This window comes from Pelodiscus sinensis, chromosome 2 (genome assembly GCF_049634645.1).
Source record: "Pelodiscus sinensis isolate JC-2024 chromosome 2, ASM4963464v1, whole genome shotgun sequence".
Lineage (NCBI taxonomy): Eukaryota > Metazoa > Chordata > Testudines > Trionychidae > Pelodiscus > Pelodiscus sinensis.
The window spans coordinates 151,630,868-151,653,961 of NC_134712.1; the positions used below are offsets into that span (position 1 = coordinate 151,630,868).

Sequence of the window (23,094 nt, forward strand, 5' to 3'; positions counted from 1 at the left end):
CAGACAGTTCTGGTTTCCTATACTGGTGGACATCCTCAGCGAGGAGCCTATAACACTCCTGCCAGCTCAGGATCTCCTGACCCAACCTTAGGACGAGGGGACCATGGTTCACCCGAATCTCAGCTCTCTCCATCTGATGGCCTGGTTTATCCGTAGCTGACCCAACCAGAAGGGGAATGTTCCCATGAGGTACAGATGGTGCTCCTAAGTAGTAGGAAACCGTCTACCAGGCAGTCGTACGCAGCCAAGTGGCGGCACTTCTCGTCTTGGGCATCCAGAAGGGGAGTGCACCCGTCCTGTGCACTTGTCCTGTCCATTCTGGACTACCTTTTTGAACTTAGGTCCAGTGGCCTCTCTACCTCCTCTGTCAAAGTCCATGTGACATCTCTCTCCGCTTTCCATGTTGGTTTGGCAGGAGTTTCCCTGTTTGCTGACCCTGTAGTCAAAAGGTTCCTTAAGGGTTTGGATAAGTTGTGTCCCTCGGTTAGACCTCCTCTCCCCGCTTGGGACCACAACCTCGTGTTGTCTAGGCTTGTCGCCCCGTTTTGAGCAGTTGGCCACGTGTTCTTTGAAGCACCTGTCTATGAAGGTTGCATTCATTGTGGCCATTACGTCGGCTCGCAGGGTCTCCGAGTTGAGGGTGTTAACTGTAAACCCGCCCTGCCTAGTGTTTTCTGACAATAATGTGAGGCTCCGCCTTCATCCGGCCTTTCTCCCCAAGGTGGTGTCACCGTTCCATTTGTCCCAAGAAATTTACCTCCTGGTTTTCTTTCCAAAGCCCCACACCTCTCCTAAGGAGCAAGTGCTCCATTCCCTGGGTGCTAGACGTGTGCTAGCTTTCTGTATTGATAGGACTAAAGCCTTTCGCAAATCCACACAATTGTTTATCCCTGTCGTTGGCAGGATGAAAGGGCTCCCCATATCGACTCAGAGGTTGTCCAGTTGGGTCACAAGGTGTATTAGGGAGAGTTATGGCCGGGAAAGTCCCGCCCCGGGTTACAGCACATTCCACCAGGGCGCAGGCGTCCTCTGTAGCTTTTGGGGCGCAGGTTCCAATCACTGAAATCTGCAGGGCGGCCACGTGGTTGTTGCTCCATATCTTTATGGCGCACTACGCGCTGGCGCAGCAGGCCAGGGAGGATGCAGGGGTGGGCTCTGCAGTCCTCAGCTCTTTATTGTAAATATGTATGTTTTATCGGTGTCACATTGCACTTTCTACAGTTTTTCTGTGTTCGCTTGGTTGAATAAATTTGTTTGGATTGTTCAGCTTTCGTGGGCTTCTCTTTCTGGGTGCTCCGACCCCTCCTCCTTGAAGTGGGGTTGGCTTGGAAGTCACCTAATTCGAATGGACGTGAGCAACCACTCGAAGAAGAAAAGAACGGTTACTTACCGGTAACTGTTGTTCTTTGAGATGTGTTGCTCATGTCCATTCGACTTCCCCCCTACCTCCCCTTCGTCGGAGTGTCCGGCAAGAAGGAACTGAGGTGGGGCAGCACTGGCAGGGGTACTTATGCCCCGCCATGGCGGCTCCACTCCAGGGGGCGCCCTGCCGGCGCTACGGGTACCGCTAGGGAAAATGCTCCGGAAGATGCGGTGCACGCGGTGCGCACACCTAATTCGAATGGACATGAGCAACACATCTCGAAGAACAACAGTTACAGGTAAGTAACTGTTCTTATCAAGGGAGAAGACTAGATTATTTATGGGTAAACTGATGATTTAAGGGAGTATTCCAAATTTGTTTTAGTCAGGCTAGATAAGTGGTTCTCAACTTTTTGGCCTATGGCCTACCTGGCTCAATGCAAACCTTTCTGTGGACCCCCAGTTGTTAATGGAAACTCTAATTACATAATTACACCTGAGCCATTTTGCTAGGGAGAACAGTTTAATTTAACCAGTAAGAAAAGAAAATTTAATTTAAATTATAAAACAGATTAATCGCTTTAACTTTTTCTCAAACTTAATTTTAAATAAAGTAAAATATTAATTTATGTCCAATATGAAAGGTTTCAATTATTTCTTTATTTACGGCAGTGGTGGGAAACCTTTTTTGGGGTTGGGGCAACTGACCCACAGAAAAATCAGTTGGGGACTACTTAGGTGAGATGCAAAAAAACCCTTCCAAAAATCCCCAGCCCTCACTGATGTGGCCCCCAGCTGTGACACCTTATTCCTCTGGTGCTCCAGCCCAATGAGGGGAGGGAGAGGAACAGGGAGGGCTGAGGTTCAGGGCTACCCATAGGCCAGATTTACTCATCTGGGTGCTGGGGTTAGTGGATTTTTGTGGACCTTCCCAGGCTCCTGGATGGGACAAAAATGAGGGGTTCAGTGTGCCAGGGTGGGGCTGCCAGCAAATGGAATAGAGATGGGGGTGCAGGATCTGGGTGAGAGGTCTGGGTCATAGGTGAGGTAGAGGAGGGGGCAAGGCTGCAAGGTTTGAGTGGGAGGTAGGATGCAGGAGCCGTCTGGGAGTAGGGTGTCTGTCTGGGGGAGAGTGTAAGAGTAAGTTTCAATGTGTCTCCAGGAGGGAGGATGCAGGAGAATGGTGGGGATAGGGTGTCTGGCCAGGGGAGAGGGTGCAGGAGCAGGGTGTGTGGGGTCTCAGTTGGGGGTGGGGGGCATTACAGGGGTGGGGTCTGGGCATGAGGAGAACAGGGGCACTTACTCGCTTTTGTGCCCTGCGCTGTTCCCAGGCTCCATGTCCTAGGCATGGCCTCCTGCTGCTCCCATTGGCTGGAATCTGGCCAATAGGAGCAGCAGGGAAAGCCAGTTATGGGAGGAGCCACACACGGACCTGCTTGTGGCTCCGCTTCTTTCATGTGAGCCGGATCCGGTGGGGTGGCTCAGGACTTTCTCCCCTTCCTCAGGTGGGAAGCCAGCCCTGGTGTTCCAACCTCATAAGAGCAGAGATTTCCCATCAGGGAGTGTTTTCTTGGTCCCAGAGTTCAGTGCAGTTCCTGCCTTGGAATTTATTCTCCATTCTGTATGCTAAGGAAGATGCCTTTCTGTCCTATCTTTGGAAATGAAATTGTGGAAGTTTCTGGAGGATTTAGGTGTGTTTTCCCTTGTCTTTTCATTGCTTTTTGTAAGTCTTTTTTTCCAATCTGCTTTCATTCAAGCAGAAACTTGTAGGGGGCATCTTTCATGAGTCAGACAGGCTGAATACTATGCCTTGATTCCTCAAGAACACAGAGCCGGTAGTAAGTTAAACTGAAAATAAAATCTTCAGATAAAATCTTGTTAGGCCATGATGTAATACCTGAAATCTGATTAGTTTTTTTCTTTGTATCATTGCCTTAAAGCTCATCTCATTTTGATATGTTCTCATATTGCATCCCTCTTAGGCATTACAGACTTCCTTTTATCTTCATCACATTCAGTATGTGTGAAAGTATCATTCCCCAAATGTTTTCAACTTGATTGTTTTTTTTTTTTAAACAGATCAGATTTAATTTGATTTCTTTTCCAAGTTTGTTCTGTGGTCTAGGCACCAGCCCTTCATTCTTACTTTGCAAGTCTTCAGGTCCCTCTTTTGGACCCTTTCACCAGTTGAAGGCTTGTGGGAGTGAGTAAGCTGTTATTTTCTCAGCAGTTCTCTGTCAATACATCTCAGAAAAGATAATGCTTGGTGACTTTTTTTTGTTTGTTTTTTTTCCAGCAGTTTTTCCCTAGAGTTCTTAATACCTTTAGTCTCCAGTGGTCCTTTTTCAATTGTCTGACTCCCCGTTTAACTTTCCCCAAATTTGATACCCTAATATAGCTATCTCTCCATAGCCTTCATTGTTTTTAACCAATTGAAGCCAAGCTCCTGAAAACTACTCTAATAAGGCAAGTTCTCCCTTCTTTGGATTATCCTAGTAGCCCTTGTTTGCACCTGTTCCTTTTTAAATTCTTCATTCTTAAACATGGGAAATTAAAATTGGACACAGTATTCCAGATGAGATGGTCTTATTGGTTCCTTGTACAGTGGTGGTAACACTTCTCTGTCTCCACTGGAAATACCTGTGCGTTCTAGGGTTACATTAGCCTTTTTCAGGGCCATATGACAATGGTAGTTCAGTTGTCCTATGATTAATAAACACTCCCAGGTCTTTCTTTCCTGTCTCTTCCAACTGATATGTCCAGAGTTTATAGTTTTTAAAAAAAATATTTTAATCCCTAAGCACATGACTCTGCATTATTGAATTTCATCCCATTTCAGTTATTCAGGGTTGCCCATATCTTGTATGACTTTACTGTCCTCCTCCAAATTGGCCATGCCTTGCAAAGGAATCACATGTTTATCTAGTCTGAACTTTCATAATACAGGCCATAGAATCTCACTTTGTAATTTACTCCTGGAGGAAGTCTGTGCAACTCTACAATGCAGCATTTTGAATGCACAGAATTTCCTTGTTTCCGTATACTGAAATGATCTGCAGAGATGTTGGCCGTCACTAGGGCCCAGCTCACAAAGCTGTAGTTCCTGGCATGTCCTAAAAGAAGGAAGAGGCAGAAGTATGTAAGAAATTGTGTAAGCCTAGGACGCAGCATCAGGCGCGCGCGCTCTCTCTCTCGACTTTAGGAGGATAGGGATATTTTTGTGGGCTGGAGTGAGCCCTGTGGTTGGTCTCTGGGGTGGGGAAGGAGGGAAAAGGGTGTGACTATCTGGCCTGTGGATAGTCCTGTGAGGGTTTTGGTGGAGAAGTGCTTTGAGTGTCTGGCCCCCAGCTGAGCTCTTGGGTGTGAGGGGCAAGAAGTGTCTGTTTTGTCAGTAAATGTGTCTGTAACAGGCATTTATAAATAAATTTCCAAAATAACTGAAACTGGCATGATTATATCTTGCTATATTTTAACAAATAAGATTTGCATGTTTGTAAAATGTTATGTGCAGAATTTTAAAATGTTTGTTGCAGAAGTCCCTTAAGTAGTCATTCTAGGATCAAACCCTTGACTTCTGGTTGAACTAGAGTAGATCTTTTAAATACCAATTCAGTTTCAACTAGTGACAGTGCTTGCCAGCCCCCCCCCCCACCATGGGTAGACAGCCCCAGCTGTCCCCCTTCTGGCCACTGATGCGGGTGGCGGCAGACCTTGGCTGGCCTGGCTCTGTCCCTCTGGCTGATTGGGCTGGGCTGCGGTGGGTCTGGTTCCTTCCCTCCAGCTGCCCAGGGGGCTGGGCCAGACAAGAGTAGGAGTGGGCCTGGCTCTCTCCCTCCAGCTGCCAGAAGGTTGGGCTAGACTGAGGCTGCTGCTTGCCCAGGTCTCCTTGCTCTGGCTGCTGGGAGCGTGGGTCATACTGAGACTGACCTGGCTCCCTTCCTCTTGCCGCCTGTCTGAGTTTGGGGAGGTTGGTCTGGATGGAGGCTGGCTGGGCTCTCTCCCTTTGGCAGGGAGGGGGAAAGGAGCACAGGGCCCGGTCCTCCAGCAGTGAAGGGAAGGCTATGTGGCTCCCACCCACCCCGGACCAACGATACCGTGCATGTCCTATGTGTCTCCCTTTCCCCACCTGAACCCCTGCGGCTGCTGCTTGTGTCTCCCATCCCTGCCCCGAACTGAGGAGGAGCCACATGGCTCAATTTAAACTCCGCCAGCCGCCCACCCACATGGCAGCTGTCAGAAGGACAGTCCAGCACTGGGTCAGGGGCTGGTGGTACAGGGTGTGTCTGTGGTGGCAAGGCTCGTGGCAGGAGGGGAGAGGGGGAGAGAATAGGAGGCCCTGCTGCAGAGGCCCAATGTGGGATGGGCAAGGGCCAGACGGAGAGGCACCGTGGCCCCCCACTCCAGCCCTTCTCTCACCTTCTCCTCTCATCGGGCTTCTGCAGCGGGGCCTCCTGTCAATGACCTCACTGCCGGCCCCTCACCCGCCCCCCCTTTGCCACAGGAACACTTCCAGGGGGTGCTCACGGGCTGGGGTACCTCCCAGCCCAGTTTAGGGGCTGGACTGTCCCCCAGTCTGGTGCCCCCTCTCCCGTTGGGCACCTCTTGCCCCCCCCCCACGGGCCTGGCTGCTGGCCCCCATTCCCACCACCAGAACTTTTTTAGTCCTCCCCATACAGCAGGCCCCTCTGCTGGCCCCCTTGCCTCTTCCTCCCAATTTTCCTCCTTCCCCTGCAGAAATCCACCAGCAGCAGGAGATTATTTTCGCTGCTGCTCAGGAGCCATGGGTTTCCAATCCCCCCTGCTGGGTTAGCAGGGAAGGGAGGAGGTGGGCAGCTGTGGGATGCAGAGTGACATGATGTCGTTCTATCGTCCTGCAGGAAAAACTTTTAAAAATAATATAGATTTAAAGTCACCAAGGGATGGAGTATCCACCATATCCTTTGGTAAATAGGTTCTGGTTGTTTATTCTCACTGTTCAAAATTTGTACCTTATTTCTAGTCTGAATATGTCTAGCTGCAGCATCCAGCTATTGGGTCGTCTTCTGCCTTTCTGTTGAATTAGAGCTCTTTGCTATCAAATCTTCTCAGTGTAAGTACTCTTAGACCAGCTACTATAAACCTTTTCTTCAGTGAGCTGAATATAATAAGCTTTAAATATATATTTGAACAAGAAAATAGAAATGGTAAAGTCTTTGTCCTGTTGCCCCACTATCCTCTTACTGATACCAGTAGTTTAAAAATACATAATTGATTTTCCTTAAATTAATCAATCTGAGTCAGATTGTACAGACTTAGAATGTTGCTGTGTTAATTTCAGGGCAGCCATTGCTGTCTAATATGTTAAGGAGTTGAGAAATTACATGGTTTCTGTAATGATAAACTTGAAACTGATCAAATCATAAACTGACTGCTTTAAATCTTTCTTTAGTAGTAGTTCACAACATATTTTCAGCCAGAACTCTGACATTCATGTTGGCTTCAATTCAGCTTTGTATCTGTGCTTAAATACAGCACAGAAACCTGTTAAACATTATTAAAGGCAGTGTAATGCCTGAAATAAACTTGTCGGTTGAAGATTATTAATGCAATCCAAGTTACGGTCGGTCCACAGTTAAACAGGACTGCTTGCTTGATATGGAAGAAAGAGGACTGTTACTTTTGTTCACAATTATATGGGGGTGTGAACTGGAATCTAACTTTTAGCTTACTGTGGTACACTTACCGATGGAACAAATAACTGAAAAGAAATAGTACAGTACGAACAGTAATTTAAAGTTGACCTTTTCTGTAATATCAAGTGGATCATATCAAAATTTGATTTTTTCTGACCTTCAAACATAGCTTGCTTGAGGTTATACATTTTTTCCTTTCAACTTCATTCTAAATGAATTTGTGTCTTTAAGTTACCATCTTGATAGCTGCATAAAGATATAGGCATCTGATATTTGACCTTTTTGGTAAAGTCCTTTTACAAGAGGGTTTTTAATGGAAGCTCTATGTTTCTTTGGTTGTTTAGTAGTTTTGGAAATGGAAGTGCAATCCAGTGCTATGAACAAAGAGGGCTTCCTACTCTTCGCCATGTGTCTGTGATCCCTTCCTCGCTTTACAGCAGTACTGCAAGAAGCCTTTTGAACTACTTGGAGGTGTTTTTTTCTGAAGCAAGATCTAGTTTTACAGAGATGCTCAATTTATTCTTCAGCCACTGTTGAACAAAGCTTATATATTCAAGGATTACTTCCTTAAGCAGACCCAGAAGTGCTCTAGAGAGACTTCCCTAAACATACTAGCAGGGGCAATAACTACAACACACAGTTTCTATTGAGCTATGCCATTGTCCCTTTTAATTAACCATTTTAGGATTTAGCAAAGTATGCTCTCATGACAGGCAGCTCTAATTTCAACCCATTTATTGACATTTTGATTTAGCCATCTCTTTGTGGCTAAGAAACCAAGACTGAGACTTCATCCAGGAACAGTAGGGCTCTGCGGCCCTTCATACTTGCTTTGATAACTTCTGGCCTTAGTCAAGTACCAGACTCTGAAGTCCCACAGGAATATACAGTAAAAGATTTGCTGTTTGACAGGTTATGGAGATGCCCGGGGTAGTGCTGTTGGTCAGAAATTCTGCTTTTACAAAGAGGTAGGGTGTTTGGGGTGCGGGAGGGATCAGTGGACTGAGGTGCAGGAGAATCTGTGGAGTGCTGGATCTAAGTGATGCTCAGATCAAGTGACTCCGTACCAGCGGTAAGAAGTCCCTGCTGTTCTTCGAGTGGTTGCTCATGTCCATTCGAAGTAGGTGTGTGCACCGCGTCTTCCGGAGCGTTTTCCCTAGCGGTACCCGTAGTGCCGGCAGGGCGCCCTCTGGAGTGGCGCCGCCATGGTGGGGCATAAGTACCCCTGCCGGTGCTGCCCCACCTCAGTTCCTTCTTACCATGGCGACGGTCATTGGAGTGTCTCCATATCTCCCAGCCTACTTAGTTAGTTAATGGTTCCCGTTCTCACATTCATTTGTAAATAGTTCTCATAGTTAGGTTCTTTGCTTTGTTCCTTCCCCCTTGGGGGTAAGAAATGCCAGGGCCGCAAGGCTTCAAGATGTGCGCTGACTGCGGGAAGTTTATGCCCAGGGGCGACCCACACAACAGCTGTCTTAAGTGCTTGGGTGAGGCTCATCTGGCTATTGCCTGTAAAATCTGCAAGTCCTTTAAGCCCCGTACCAGAAAAGAAAGGGTTTCTCGCCTGAAACTTCTCCTCATGGAGACAGCGCTTCAGCCAGTGCCGCCGGAACAGCCTGCGGTGCGCAGCGCACTGGCTTCCACACGGGACGCCCCTCACCAGCACCGCGCGTCGGCGTCGACTTCTCGGCCCTGATCACGCTCTCCTCCATCTAAGAGAGTGAAGAAATCCCAGGGAAGGTCCCCTTCAAAGAAGACAGTGTCGGTTGGGCACCGCACTGTGGGCTCTCTGGTGCACGTATCGTCCCCTCCGCACCGTCTGCTCCGAGGAGGCATAGGTAGTTCTGGTCGCCAACTTCCACACCGCCTATCCACGCCGGATACATTCGAGGTGGCGCAGGACCTTATTAGCTTCACGACCTCCCCTCCATCCTCGGTTGACTCGGAAGGGTTGAGGTCACCATCGTCGGAGGCTCGGCTGGCTACAGCTTTGCCCCAGCATGGCCCAGATCGGCATGCTAAAGTGGCTTATGCGTCGGGACCACCCCATGTGGGGTCAGTACCGGTCGCTACTTCGGCACCCTTCTCGTCGCCGAGCCGTCACTCTCAGGGAGTTTCCAGCCATGCGCGAACTGAGATACAGTTGAGCTCCTTGCCAGCTCCCCGCCTGGCGGTGCCGGTACCATATCTGAGTAGCCATGTGGCGTCCACTCAGACCTTTCTCTCCTCCATGGAGGTCACTCAGGAGCCGGCGTCCGTCTCCGTGTTTTCATCTGCACCGGCATCGACGCAGTGGTCTCATCAGCTACCGGGCCTGGGTACCCCGGTGCCACAACCGCCGGACGCAATTCAACCGGCACTGGGCCTGGGCACCCCGGTGCCGCAGCTGCTGGCGACTCAGCCAGCACCGGGCCTGGGCACCCCGGTGCCGCAACTGGGTGCCGTAGAACCCTCGGCACTGGGTCTGGGTCCCCCGGTGCCACAACAGTCAGCGAGCCTTCCGACACAGGGCATGGGTCCCCCGACCCCACAGATAGTGCGGCCAGGACGTACTCATGCAGGTAAGCCCGAGTCAATGGCAAGGTTTGCCCCACTTTCTTCATCGGCTCCACCCTGGCCGGAGTCCGATTATTCCTCAGACTCGGATGCTTCCTCTGTCCGTTCTGGCTCCTCGAGGGCATCCTCGACCCATAGATCCAGGTCCAGACATAGGAGGGACCACACTCAACAAACGTGGCCTCCGCACCCACAGTGGCCTTTCTTGACCCCCTGGGCCTACCATCAGTGGCAAGGTCAGCTGCCTCCTCCTCTGGGGTCGGGGACTTCAGGGCACGGTTCCTGACCGTCGGCGTGCCTGTCCTGAGCCCCTTCCTCCCCTCTCCGGGCACCTCAACCCGATCCAGCGGCACCGCAACTGCCGGCACCGGAGGTGGACCCATCAGGAGCGCAAGCTACTCAGACGGCTCCGCAGCTGGTGACAACTGTTCCTGTGCCACTTCAGGAGTCGTCCCCTCTCCCCCCCCCCCCGGACGAGGCACTAGCAGACCCTGCTTCAAGTCTGCCGTCAATGGATGCCCGCATGCACCAGGACCTCCTCCGCCGCATGGCTGCCAACTTGGCCGTTTTGGTGGAACCTGTTATCGAGGACACGGATCCAATGGTGGACATCCTCACGGAAGATGCGCCTGCACGATTGGCCTTACCGCTTAACAAAACGGTATCAGAGATTACCAACGCCCTGTGACAAACGTCGGCAACCTTGATCCCTACCTTAAAAGGGGTCAAGAGGCGTTATTACGTCGCAAACTTGGGGCATGATTACCTGTACTCACAACCCACCCCCGGGTCCTTGGTCGTGCAGGCCGCGGCCCAAAAGGAAAGACTCCCTCAGCCGGGCCCTTCTCCTAGGGAGCCTAAGAGGCTGGACCTGTTGGACCGTAAGGTTTACGCCACGGGGGCGTTTCAACTCCGCATCGCAAACCAGCAGGCGATGCTGAGTAGGTATGCCTTTAACACCTGGCAGGCCGTCGAAAAGTTCCGAGACAGACTCCCTGTGGAGGACCGTCAGGAGTTCGCGGCTGTTGCCTCAGAGAGCAAAGTCATCTTGCAAACTGCTCTCCAGGCGGCTCTGGACACTGGATTCAGCGGCCCGCACGATGGCGACTGGTGTCGTTATGCGTGGGGGGGCATGGCTCCACGTCTCGGGAATTTCCCCGGATGTGCAGTATACAATTCAGGACTTGCCCTTTGAGGGCAAAGCTCTGTTCTTGGAGCACACTGCCTCTAGGCTCCATACCCTGAAGGACACTAGGTCCACCCTAAAGTCCTTGGGCATCCACACGCCGGCTCCGCAGCGGCGACAGCTGCCCTATAGGCAGCAGGGAAGGGCGCAGCCCCAGGTCCCCTGTGGGGATTACTGGAGTCGCCGTTCCCGGGCCTCCGGTGGAGGTTCCGGGGCGGCCGCGCACCCTCAGGGGGCTAGGGGTCGACGTCATCGCCCCAGGACCGATACCCAGCGTGGAGGTCCTCACGGTCCTTCCCATCAGGGCAAGTCTCAGTTTTGATGCCTCGTTCGAGAGTTCCGTACCAATCTCCTGCCCTGGCCCCCTGTTTGGGGCCAGGCTATCCTTTTTTGCCCATGCTTGGGCCTTAATAACTTCAGATGCCTGGGTTCTGAACATTGTAAGTGGAGGCTACTCTATCCCTTTCCTAGGCTCGCCGCCCTCAAATCCCCCTTCGCCGTCTCTAGTAAGGGACACTCCTCACGAACACATCCTCTGTCAGGAGGTGTCTGCGCTCCTCGAAAAAGGAGCGATAGAGGAGGTTCCTCTGCAGCTGCGAGGAAGGGCTTTTTACTCCTGTTATTTTGTTGTCCCCAAACCGAAGGGTGGGGTCTGCCCCATCTTGGACCTCTGAGATCTAATCAAGGCGGTAGTAAAACACAAGTTCAGAATGGTGACCCTGGCATCGGTCATCCCAGTGCTACAATTAGGAGACTGGTACGCGACTCTCGACCTCAAGGACGCGTACTTCCACATGGCAATCAGACCCAGCCACAGGAGGTTCCTCAGGTTTACGGTGGGCCAATACCATTTTCAGTTTACGGTGCTCCCTTTTGGTTTATGTACGGCACTGAGGGTATTCACGAAATGCATGGCGGTGGTTGCTGCATATCTCCGCAAATAAGGGGTGCGCGTGTTTCCATACCTTGACGACTGGCTGATCCGAAGTCGCTCGTACGGGCAGGTAGAAGCTCACGTGGCACTCAGAAGAGCCCTTTTTCCTAAGGTTAGGACTCCTGATAAATTTCGAGAAGTTATCCCTGACTCCCTCGCAACAGATAGAATTTGTGGGAGCCCTCCTCGATTCGAGGGTGGCAAGGGCGTTCCTGCCCAAGATCAGGTTCCTCTCCATAGTGAAGCTGATCTCGGGGCTAACTCGGTCTCCTATAACAACCCCTCGGGTCTACTCCAGGCTCCTAGGCCATATGGCGGCATGTACGTACACGGTCCGCCATGCCAGATTGCGGATGAGACCCATGCAGGCGTGGTTGGCGAAGGCCTTCAGCCAGTCCAGCGGTCTTTGGGACTCAATTACGGTGCCCAAAGTAATTCTGGACTCCCTCCTATGGTGGACCCAGGAACCTGTGGTACGCAGTGGGGTCCCTTTCAATACCCCTCCCCCATCCCTGACGCTGGTCACCGATGCGTCCGACCTGGGTTGGGGAGCGCACCTGGGGCGACACAGAACTCAAGGCCTTTGGTCCCCCTCCAAGCGAGCCCTACACATAAACGTCCAGGAATTGCGGGCGGTGAGGCGAGCCTGCGAAGCCTTCCTGCCAAGGCTCACCCCCCGCTGGATCCTGGTTCGTATGGACAACACAGCAGCGGTCTTTTACCTCAACAAGCAGGGTGGGGCGTGATCATCTCCCCTCTGCAAAAAGGCCCTGCAACTTTGGCATTTGTGTGTCACGCACGGTATCACACCTCAAGCGGAATACCTCCCGGGGTGCAAAAACCTGCTAGCGGACACGCTGAGCAGATCCTTTAGAGCCCACGAGTGGACCCTCAAGGACTCTGCTCTCCGCCAGGTTTTCCGCAGGTGGGGTTATCCCCACCTAGACCTGTTCACCTCGGCAAGCAATGCCAAGTGCAGGAACTACTGTTCCCTGCTGGGACTGGGGAAATATTCCCTGGGGGATGCCCTGACGACCGTGTGGCCAGAGGGCATTCTCTATGCCTTTCCCCCGTTTCCCCTAATTTCCAGGGTATTGACATTTCGGTCCTCGATCATTCTCATAGCCCCCAGGTGGCCCAGACAGTTCTGGTTCCCCATCCTGGTGGACATGCTTGTCCAGGACCCAATAGCACTCCCTCCAGTCTGGGATCTGCTAACTCAACCCTGGGGCGAGGGGATCATGGTTCACCTGGATCTCCGGTCTCTCCACCTAATGGCATGGTTTATCCGTGGTTGAACCAACCTGAAAGGGAATGTTCCCAAGAGGTTCAGATGGTTTTCCTCAGTAGCAGGAAACCCTCTACTAGACGGTCGTACGCTGCCAAGTGGCTGCGCTTCTCGTCTTGGGCGTCCCGGAGAGGAGTACACCCGTCCTCTGCTCCTATTCCAACTATTCTTGACTATCATTTCCAGCTTCGGTCCAGTGGCCTATCTTTCTCTTCTATCAAAGTCCATGTGTCATCTCTCTCCGCCTTCCATGTTGGTATGGCAGGAGTCTCCCTTTTTTCTAACCCAGTGGTTAAACGGTTTTTTACTGGCCTGGAAAAGCTGTACCCCTCGGTGAGGGTCCGCTTCCTGCCTGGGACCTTAACGTGGTCCTCCACAGGCTTATGCTACTTCCCTTTGAACCGCTGGCCACGTGTTCCCTGCTGCACTTTTCATTGAAGGTTGCCTTTATCGTGGCTATTACATCGGCTCGAAGGGTGTCGGAACTAAGGGTGCTAACTATAGATCCGCCCTACCTTGTTTTTTCCAATAACAGTGTAAGGCTACGGCCTCATCCAGCCTTCCTCCCGAAGGTGGTATCACCATTCCACCTGTCTCAGGAGATTTATCTCCTGGTGTTTTTCCGAAAACCCCATGCCTCCTCTAAGGAGTGGGTTCTGCACTCCCTGGACGCCAAGCGGGCGCTGGCATTCTACATTGATAGGACCGGGCCATTCCATAAATCACAACAGTTGTTTGTTGCATTCGGGGACAGGGTCAAAGGGTTGCCTATTTCCACGCAAAGGCTATCAAGATGGGTGGTGCAGTGCATCACAGAATGCTAACACCTGGCTGGTAAAACCCCACACAGGGTGAAGGCACACTCCACCAGGGCGCAGGCATCCTCGGTGGCCTTTGGTGCCCAGGTACCGATCACAGAAATTTGCAGGGCAGCCACCTGGTCTTCCCTTCAGACGCTTGCAACACACTATGCGCTACCTCAGCAGGCCAGGGAGGATGCAAGGGTGGGCTCTGCAGTCCTCGATTCTGTGATGTAAATATGTTTCCGGTTGTCTTTGTTCTTAAATGGTGCCTTATCAGTGTTGAATTGTTCAAATAAATCCGTTTATTGTTCACCTCACTTCATGACTCTGGTGGTATCACTGCTCTGACCCCTCCTCTGTGGGGTTAGCTTGGTAGTCACCTACTTCGAATGGACATGAGCAACCACTCGAAGAAGAAAAGAAAGGTTACTTACCTGTAACGGTTGTTCTTCGAGATGTGTTGCTCATGTCCATTCGACTCCCACCCTACCTCCCCTTCGTCGGAGTGTCCAGCAAGAAAGAACTGAGGTGGGGCAGCGCCGGCAGGGGTACTTATGCCCCGCCATGGCGACGCCACTCCAGGGGGTGCCCTGCTGGCACTACTGGTACCGCTAGGGAAAACTCTCTGGAAGATGCGGTGCGTACACCTACTTCGAATGGACATGAGCAACACATCTCGAAGAACAACAGTTACAGGTAAGTAACCGTTCTTTTCTTAGGCAGAGGCATGGCCAGGTGGCTCTGCGAGGTGCCTCTCTCCACAGGCATAATCTGTAGCTTTATTTGGCTGCTGTCAATGTTCCTAGGGAGAATGGACCCAGGGGCACTGTGCTGACCCCCCAGTGCTGGGTCCACAGCTCCTGTTGGCCAGGAACCACAACCAGTGAGAGCTGCAGGGGCGGCACCTGCTATTGGAGGCAGTATGTGAAGTGCAAAATAACACCACTTTTACTGTACATAGATTCCAAAAGAAACTAATCTGTTGAATTAGCACTGGTTCTTTCTATTCAATAAATCTTGTGACAGTCATAGATTTTCTTCTTCCTGATCACTCCTGTGATGCCCTAGGCTAGAGGATAAATAAAGAAAAAAGCTCTTTGAGCTTCTAACAGTATAATTTTCAGAGCAATCTGTCAGTATGTTCATCCAGTTCTTAAGTGGAGGAAGATGCATTTTCATGTTGAGCCTAGGACTCGTCTGACTACAGTCATCTTTTCCTACAGCATGAAGCAGACAAATAGATGGGTCTTACTGTATCGTAACAATATCTATCTTCTCCATCCAGCTTCCTCTAGCCCAAGGTAGTCATAAGATGAAGTGTGAGAAATGAAAAATGATTGGCCTAATTCTGGAGATGATTAGTTTTCAAAGTTCTCAGTCTGAAAGTCACTGAGACAGAGATAGTAACTTTACCAAAGTTACTGAAGAAGTATGCAGCAGAGCAGAAAGTTTGAATTTGGATCCCCTGAGTCCCAGGTTAGCACTTTGAACATTAGGACATCCTTCTTGTCTGGATTATCAGATTTTTCCAAGGAGATGCAATTAAAGGTTTATCTGACTTAAAAATAGTATAACTTCATTACTTCGGCCTTGTGTTCTTCCCCACACTGCAACTCACCATCTAATACAGTAACCACGTAACCCATGGGTTGGCAACCTTTTCAAACCAAAGAGCCAAACTATGTCAAAATTCAGAACAGGAGGTCAACAAAGAGCTGTATAAGATTGCCCATATGCATGACTGAAAACATACAATGTTATAATATTGATAATTGACATGATTGATAATGGTATAAATGAAACATTGTACTCAGACTTTTACTTAATGGGACTTCTGCTGCATCTTTTCACACATTTCTTTGAAATATACATCATAACTGGTCAAATCCAACTTCATGCATACATCCAGGATTTCTTCTGTCAGTCTTATGGCAGGAGGATGATGGGGTGTAGGAATCTGAGTTGGGGTGTACTAGGGGCTCAGGACAAGAAATTGGGGTGTATGATGGACTCAAGGTGCAAGGTTTGTGTGTGTGGAGGTGCAGGAGTTTTATGGCAGGGGATTGGGGCATGAGGGGCTCAGGACGGGGTTTAGGTGTATGATGGGCTCAGGGTTGGTGTGTGGGGGGGTGCAGGAGTGTTACGATCCTATGGCCAGATGGGGGCTGGGCCCGAGTTGGGGACTTGTTGGCCAAGCTTTGTTTTTAAATAAAGTAAAATATTATGTCCAGCACAAAGGTTTCAACATTGTCTTGATTTATGGCAGGGGTGGGGCACCTCTTTTGGGTTGGGGATCACTGACCACAGAAGAATCAGTCAGGGAACACACAAGTGAGAAGCAAAATAAAAAACAAAAAAACCTCAGCCCTCACTGATGTGACCGCCCAACTGAAACACCTCACTTCCCTGGTACTCCAGACCCGTATGGGAGGAGATACAGGGAGGACGGGGTTGAAGGCGTCAGGCCAGATTTATTGTTCTGGGGGGTTAGTGGATTTTGTGCCCCCCCCAGGCTCTGGGGTGGGGCCAAAAATGAGGGGTTATGTGTGTGGGACAGATGCCAGTGAATGGGATAGGGATGAGAGCGCAGCATCTGGATGGGAGGAGGTGGGCTGTAGGAGAGGACAAGGAGCGGGCTGGGGGCTGGCTGCCTGGGCAAGGTGGGGGATTCTGTCCAGGGGGGTGGGGGCAGGAGGGATTCTGGACTGGAGAGGGGGAGAGTGAGGGGGTGGGGGGCACTTAGTAGCTTTTGCACCATGTGGCAGGCACCCTGTAATATGCCTCCCGCTGCTCCCATTCTTTGGAAGCTTCTAGAAAGGGTTTGCAGGGGAAGCCTCCAGGGAAGTGTTTCCTGGCTGATGAAAAAGGCCAGTGTGCGTGGAACCGTTTTGGCTGCATGTTTCCCACATGCTGAGGGACGGGAAAGCGGTGCACTGAGACTTTTATTTTGCTCCGCTTGTTCCCTTCACGCCAGATACGGGGAGGCTTTGAGTTTTCTCCGCAGGCAGGAAGCTAGTGCTGGCATTCCAATTTTGCGGAGGGCCATGTAAGACTGTAGTGCTGGCTTCCTGCTGTGGGAGGAGCAAGGGAGGGGGCTGAGTTGGACTCCAGAAGAGCCATATCTGGCTCCCTAGTGAGCCACAGGTTGCTGACCCCTGATATAACTGCTAAAAATCTTAGCAGTTACATGTGCTGCAGGTTCTGCAGAAGGCTCCCCAGGCATGGGGCTGCCAGCCCCTGCTGGCCCAGCTCCCGGGAGCAGAGTGGGCAGTCTTTGCCCACCCAACTCCCAGAAAGGTGGTTTTACTGCCCTGTTGCTGTGAAGCCATTTCCCCAGGTGCTGGCTGAGTTAACAGATACCATTAACCAAAAAGCATCCGCTTATTGGTTAAACAGTTAATTGGTTAAACTCTCTCCTACCTACAACCCTACAAACAGAATACCTTTTCCTAGACAAGAATGGAGTTGCTCCACCTTTCCATGTTATGGAAATTGGTTTGTAATATGGAAGCAAGGCAGTGTTTGTTCCATAATGAGTTGCCTAAGTAAATGGAGTATTAGTATTTGAGTTATCTTTTTTCTGTTTCATGGGGTAGCAGAGTTAGTCTGTAACAGGAAAAACTTAAAACAACAACAAATAGTCTAGTAGCACTTTATAGACTAACAAAACGTGTAGATGGTATCATGAACTTTTGTGGGCACAGCCCACTTCTTCAGATGAACACTCCAGTCATCTGATGAAGTGGGTCTTTGCCCACAAAAGCTTATGCTCCAATAAATTGGTTAGTCTATAAGGTGCCACAGGACTCCTAGTCACGTCTACGTGTTTTGTTAGTCTATAAAGTGCTACCAGACCATTTGCTGTTGTTTTAAGTTTTTATTTCTATGGTTTTTTGTTTCTAACTGTGATGGTAATTGCTAATTCATCCCCAGTAAAAGATGCTTCAGGAAGAGATTGCATATATAGCAACAATGCATATGGTGAATACTTTTTCCAGCCCAGGAAGCAGAAGAAGTTGCCCAGAAAGGAAATTTCTCAAGGTTGAAGAGTTTCCTAGTAAAATCTTAACATTTGTGAATTTAATGATAGACTGTAGCAGTTAGCCAAAGTTTTGTACAGTTTTGTTCTCCTGCATAAACACTCTAGTTTATTGCTGGAAGCAATTCATGAAAGCAAGTTGCATTATTTTTTTGACAATTCAGTACAGCAATTTACAGTAGTGTCTGTGGAATTAAGTGGACCTTAAGGTTCATTTCTAAAACTTTAAGTTTAAAATTGAGTAAATATTTGCTCAGTAATCAAATTTGTCAAACTAGATTCAATGATTGGATTCCTTCCAAGCTCATAAGGTAGAAGGACTCTTATTTTAAGTGACAGTTATTAGTTGAGATTTCTTTAGCATTGGATGTCTACCAGATTACTTCTATTGCTGGATCCTTCCCTGCACTTGATAATGTTCTTGTAATCAATATGTGCTTTGGTAAAACCTAGCAACAAAGGATGTGGGTTTTTTTACTTGATATAAGTGAGTTATCAACTAACATAGTGCACAAAGGTGCATTATATGCTTTGGGGATATTTTAGTAGCAATAGTGTAGCACGTAGGAGTCCATTATTCTAAGTGCGATAGAAACAGAACAAAAAGAAGTTCTGTACACCTAAAAGCATGTAATCGAAGTACAAGATGAGGGAAGAGACAGATGGAATGCCAGGCAACTGAGAGAATATTGATAATCAGGGTAGGCAGTGATCTCAAGCTCACCAATGGCCTTCTCGTGGTGACACTTTTTCTGAAGACACCTCTCTCTAGCGCAGAAGAGGGCATGAGTATAAGACTGTTCTGAAAATCTTTTTCCTTTTTTTATATCTTGCCATACTTGCCACTTTTTAGTTTGATCTTTGTTAAACATTCAGCAGCAAGCTATTAACCATAAGCAGTCTCTTGTTTTAATTTCTATTTTATATTGTGAGATTTTAATAAAAATAGTCTTCATTCTCTTAGCATAAAAAGCTTGTCAGAGTTGGAACATTTTTTAATAGCAGTATCCTATTAAAAAATGAATAGCTAAGTCTAAATCAATTTGATATTTTAAAAAGAACATTAATAATTGATTGCAGTATATCAAATGTGTTCAGTGCTCTTTCAGTTTTGGATTGATATCTATGTAATATGCTAATATAGTTACAGTATAGGATCTTTTGGGGATTATGGAGAAAACTTTTAGTGAGTGATTACTTTTCAGAGACTATTGTAGCGTAAGGGAATGAGACCCCGATTGTAAAGTACTAATTCCAACTTTCATTGAAGGCAACATATGAAATTAGTAATTACATTATTGGAAGGAATCTGGAGGAGAGTAAGAATAAGTGGTTTAGCTTCTAGAGATGTAAGTTGAACCGATAAGATGATGCTTATCTGTTTGGTTAATAGTTAAACTCAGTGGCTGGGATCCTACTGGGGGATGCAAGGACCGGCAGCCATGGTGAGGGACAGCAGCTGAGGGCCTGACATTAGAGGGGGTATCCCTTCTGGGCCCCTTTCTTTCCCTACCCTTACATCCCCAGTAAAACGTTTAAGTGTGTAACCTATAGAATTTTGATCAGTTATACAGTTAATGTTTTTGTATATTTTTACACACGTATTAGAAACCCTGAATTATGAGGAAGTTGAAAGAACTCTATAATTTAGGTCAGAGAAGGTCAATGGGGAGATAAATAATCATATATGTAAAAAGGTTGTTATGAAGAGATCAGCGATCAATTGTTCTTTATATCCACTGAGAGTACATTAAGGGAGACTTAGGTTAGGTATTAGCTATAACTTTCCAACTGTAAGAATATTTAAGCCTGGGAAAAGCTTGTCCAAGAAGGCTATGGAATTCCTATGATTTGAGAGTTTTAAGAGCCGGTTAGACAAACATCTGTTGGCGCTCTAAGCTTATCTTGCCTTAGTATGGACTGAACTGGCTAACCTCTAGAGGTCCCTTCTACACATTCATTTCTGTGATTCTAAGTATTAAATAAAACATGAAAATTCTGCTTTTTACATGTGTGGCACCTGATGTTTAGTTATAGGTGGAGTAGTAAGTTATAGTCTTTAAACTTTGAAAATAAAATTGAAAATTGCTGTAGAATATTGGCAACTGATAACTGAAAGTGTTTCAGAGACAGCAAAATAGAGCTTGCTTATTTCTTAGCAATGTAGCAAATTAAAAAACAAAACAAAACTGTTGCTTGCCATTCTACAGCAGTCTTAAAAAAATACTGGCATTTCTGAAACTTTTGCCAGTAAAGGCTGGAGCAAGAGTTGCTTCATTTTCTTGTTTCTCAACAAGCTAATCCTAATAGTTTGTATTCTCTGTGTACTGTTAATAATTCCCTTCTATCCAATGTGTATTTCAGTCTTAAGAAAAGTTAGAAAAGACCGTTGTATTCAGGCCTTTCATTATGTTGGCTAACCAAAATTTGAAAGGTAAACAATATATTGAGTGCAAATTCAAAGAATGGCTTTTAATTTGATTGTAGTTACATATTCTATTTTGCGTTGAGTAGACTTGCCATTTCAGCCACTGGCATTGGCATTTTGCAGGCATGAGTGTTAACATGTCACCAGATTTAGAAATCCTAATTGTAAAATGTCTAGAGCAGAGGTTCTTAAACTGATTCCCCATTCAGGTGGTCTGCAGGTAGTTCCTACAGTGCATACTGGCCAGCTGCACTCAACAGTTCAGGATGGTCACATTGGCTTCTATTATCCCAGCACTGGAGATGGGGGACTGGTTTGCAACCCTTGACTTACAGGATGCATATTCACATGGAAAATTGTTCTTCCTAAGATTCACCATGGGCAAGGATCATTTCCGATAAAAGGTCTTCCCCTTTGGACTTTGTTCAGCCCCTCAGGTTTTTTCAAAGGTCCTGGCTATGGTAGCTGCTTACCTCAGACAGCAGGGTGGGGTTATCTTCCCGTACCTGGAAGACTGCCTTATAAAGGCATGACCTCATGCAGATACCACCAATGTGGTTTCCAGGACCAGACCTCTTTTTCATTGTCTAGACCTACTCATAAACAAACACAAGTCCACCTCAGAGCCTGTTTAAGACATTATTAGGGCCTGCCTCAGTTCCTCGCTGGCTCAAGCTTGCCCTCCACATCGTCCTGCACATCGAAACAGCGTAGTATCCATTCTTTCCACGAGCCCCCTACCACAGTACTTACCTGCCTCAGGCTTATGGGCCACATGGCTGCCACTGCTTAACGTTGTACAGCATGCATGACTTCACTTTTGTGCCCTACAACATTGACTAACAATATACAAGCTGTCCCATCATCCACATCATAAAGTAGTCACCGTCCCCAAAAGCGTGTTGCATTATCTCAAATGGTGGACGTCATCCCTAACTGGGGTCCCCTTCCATCAGCCCAAATCAGTGATGCAGATCACCACAGACACCGCCCTCCTAGATTGGGCTGCTCACCTGCACGATCACATCACCCAGGGCAGATGGCTCCCCATGAAACAGTATTACACATCAACCTCCTCGAGCTCAGGGCTGCGAGGAACACCTGCAAACACTTTGTGGCAATCGTTACCAACTCACCACCATGTTTTATATAAGCAGACAAGGGGGCGCCCGGTACTGGTCACTTTGCACAGAGGCAGTGTGTCTGTGGAACTGATGCGTTCATCACAAAGTCACCTTGAGTGCATCTTACCTACGTGGGGTGAACACCACCATGGTGGATGCTCTCAGTTGCAATTTCTCTGCTGACGGAGAATGGGAAATACACCCGGCGGTCCTTGCTTCTGTCTTGCGCGAATGGAGCAACCCATCAATAGACCTCTTTGCAACTCATCACACCACCAAATGCCCCTGCTTCTGCTCTCGAGCAGGTCTGGGTAAAGAATCAGCAGATGATTCTTTCCTAATCACCAGGAGGGAACCTCCGCATTATGCCCTCCCATCAGTTCCATTGATCTCGAGAGTCCTTCGCAAACTTCAGTCTGATTGGGCTCAGCTCATCTTGATAGCACCTTCATGGTTGAGGTAGACTTGGTTTCCTTACCTCCACAGCCTGTCCATCAAACCACTGATTCCGCTTCCTCACTGCCACTACCTCCTCTTTAAAAATCAAGGCAGGCTATTGCAGCCCCAGCTCCACACCCTGCACCTTCATGCCTGGCACTTCTCTGGTTCCACGACAATGAAACTGTCTATTCAGAGCAGGTGAGACGGTGCTCTTGCACACTTGATGTCCGTCAACCAGAGCCACTTAACCTGCGAGAGTGGAGGCAGTTCTCTTCATGTTGCCAACAAAAGCAGGTTGATCCCCATACTTCAGACACAAACAATCCTTTATTATGTACTACACCTAAACCATGGGGGCTTGTTCATCTCCTCACTGAAGGTACATCTCGCTGCAATAATAGCGCTTCATGTGTGGGCTGACGGGTTTTGGGTCTACGCTCACACTATCACCAGAAGATCCTAAAAGGCTCAGAATTTGTACCCCCCACATAAGGTACCTAGATCTTGTCTTGGACTGCCTCGTGAGGCCTCCTTTCGAACCTATGGCTACCTGTGTCTTCCATTCCTATTGATGAAAGTGTTCCTACTTGCCATCACCTTGGCAAGGAGAGTTGGTGAGATTGCTGAATTGGTGGTGGGACCACCCTACACCATCTTCACAAAGGACAAAATAACCCTACACTCACACCCTTCCTTCCTGCTCAAAGTCTGCACCTCCTTCCACATCAATCCAATAGTGTTTTCCATATTTTTCCCGAAACCCCATACATCTCCTAGAGATGCTATGCTACATACCCTCGACATAAGGCACTCATTGGCCTTCTATATTGATAGAACCCAAGCCTTCTGTAAAACTTCACGCTTCTTCGTGTCCATTGCAGAATGCTTGCGAGGCACACCAGTCTCAACTCAGCATATATCTAGATGGATATCATCATATATCATTTGATGTCACTCTGTCTGTAAGAGGTCTTTACCAGTTCCATCAAGAGCGCACACTACTCGTGCTAAGGCAATGTCAATGGCTGTTCTGAAAAATGTGCCTCTTAAAGACATCTATTAGGCAGCGACCTGGTCATCTGATCATACTTTTGCTAATCACTATACTGTTATGCCACAGCTTACAGAAGATACAGTGGTGGCTACAGCAGTATTCTCTACAGTGACGGTGAGCCCCACCATCCTGGTGGAGTCCTGCTTTCTGGTCACCTACAGTGGAGCACCCAGGGGGACATCACTCAAAGAAGAAACAGAAGTTACT

General features: G+C 48.5%; 1 protein-coding gene across 3 annotated transcripts in view; it reads left to right on the forward strand.

The window, feature by feature from the left end:
* Positions 1 to 23,094, forward strand: part of GALNT1 (polypeptide N-acetylgalactosaminyltransferase 1) — a 147,360-nt gene that overhangs the window by 46,950 nt on the left and 77,316 nt on the right. The gene's annotated exons all lie outside the window — the stretch shown is intronic.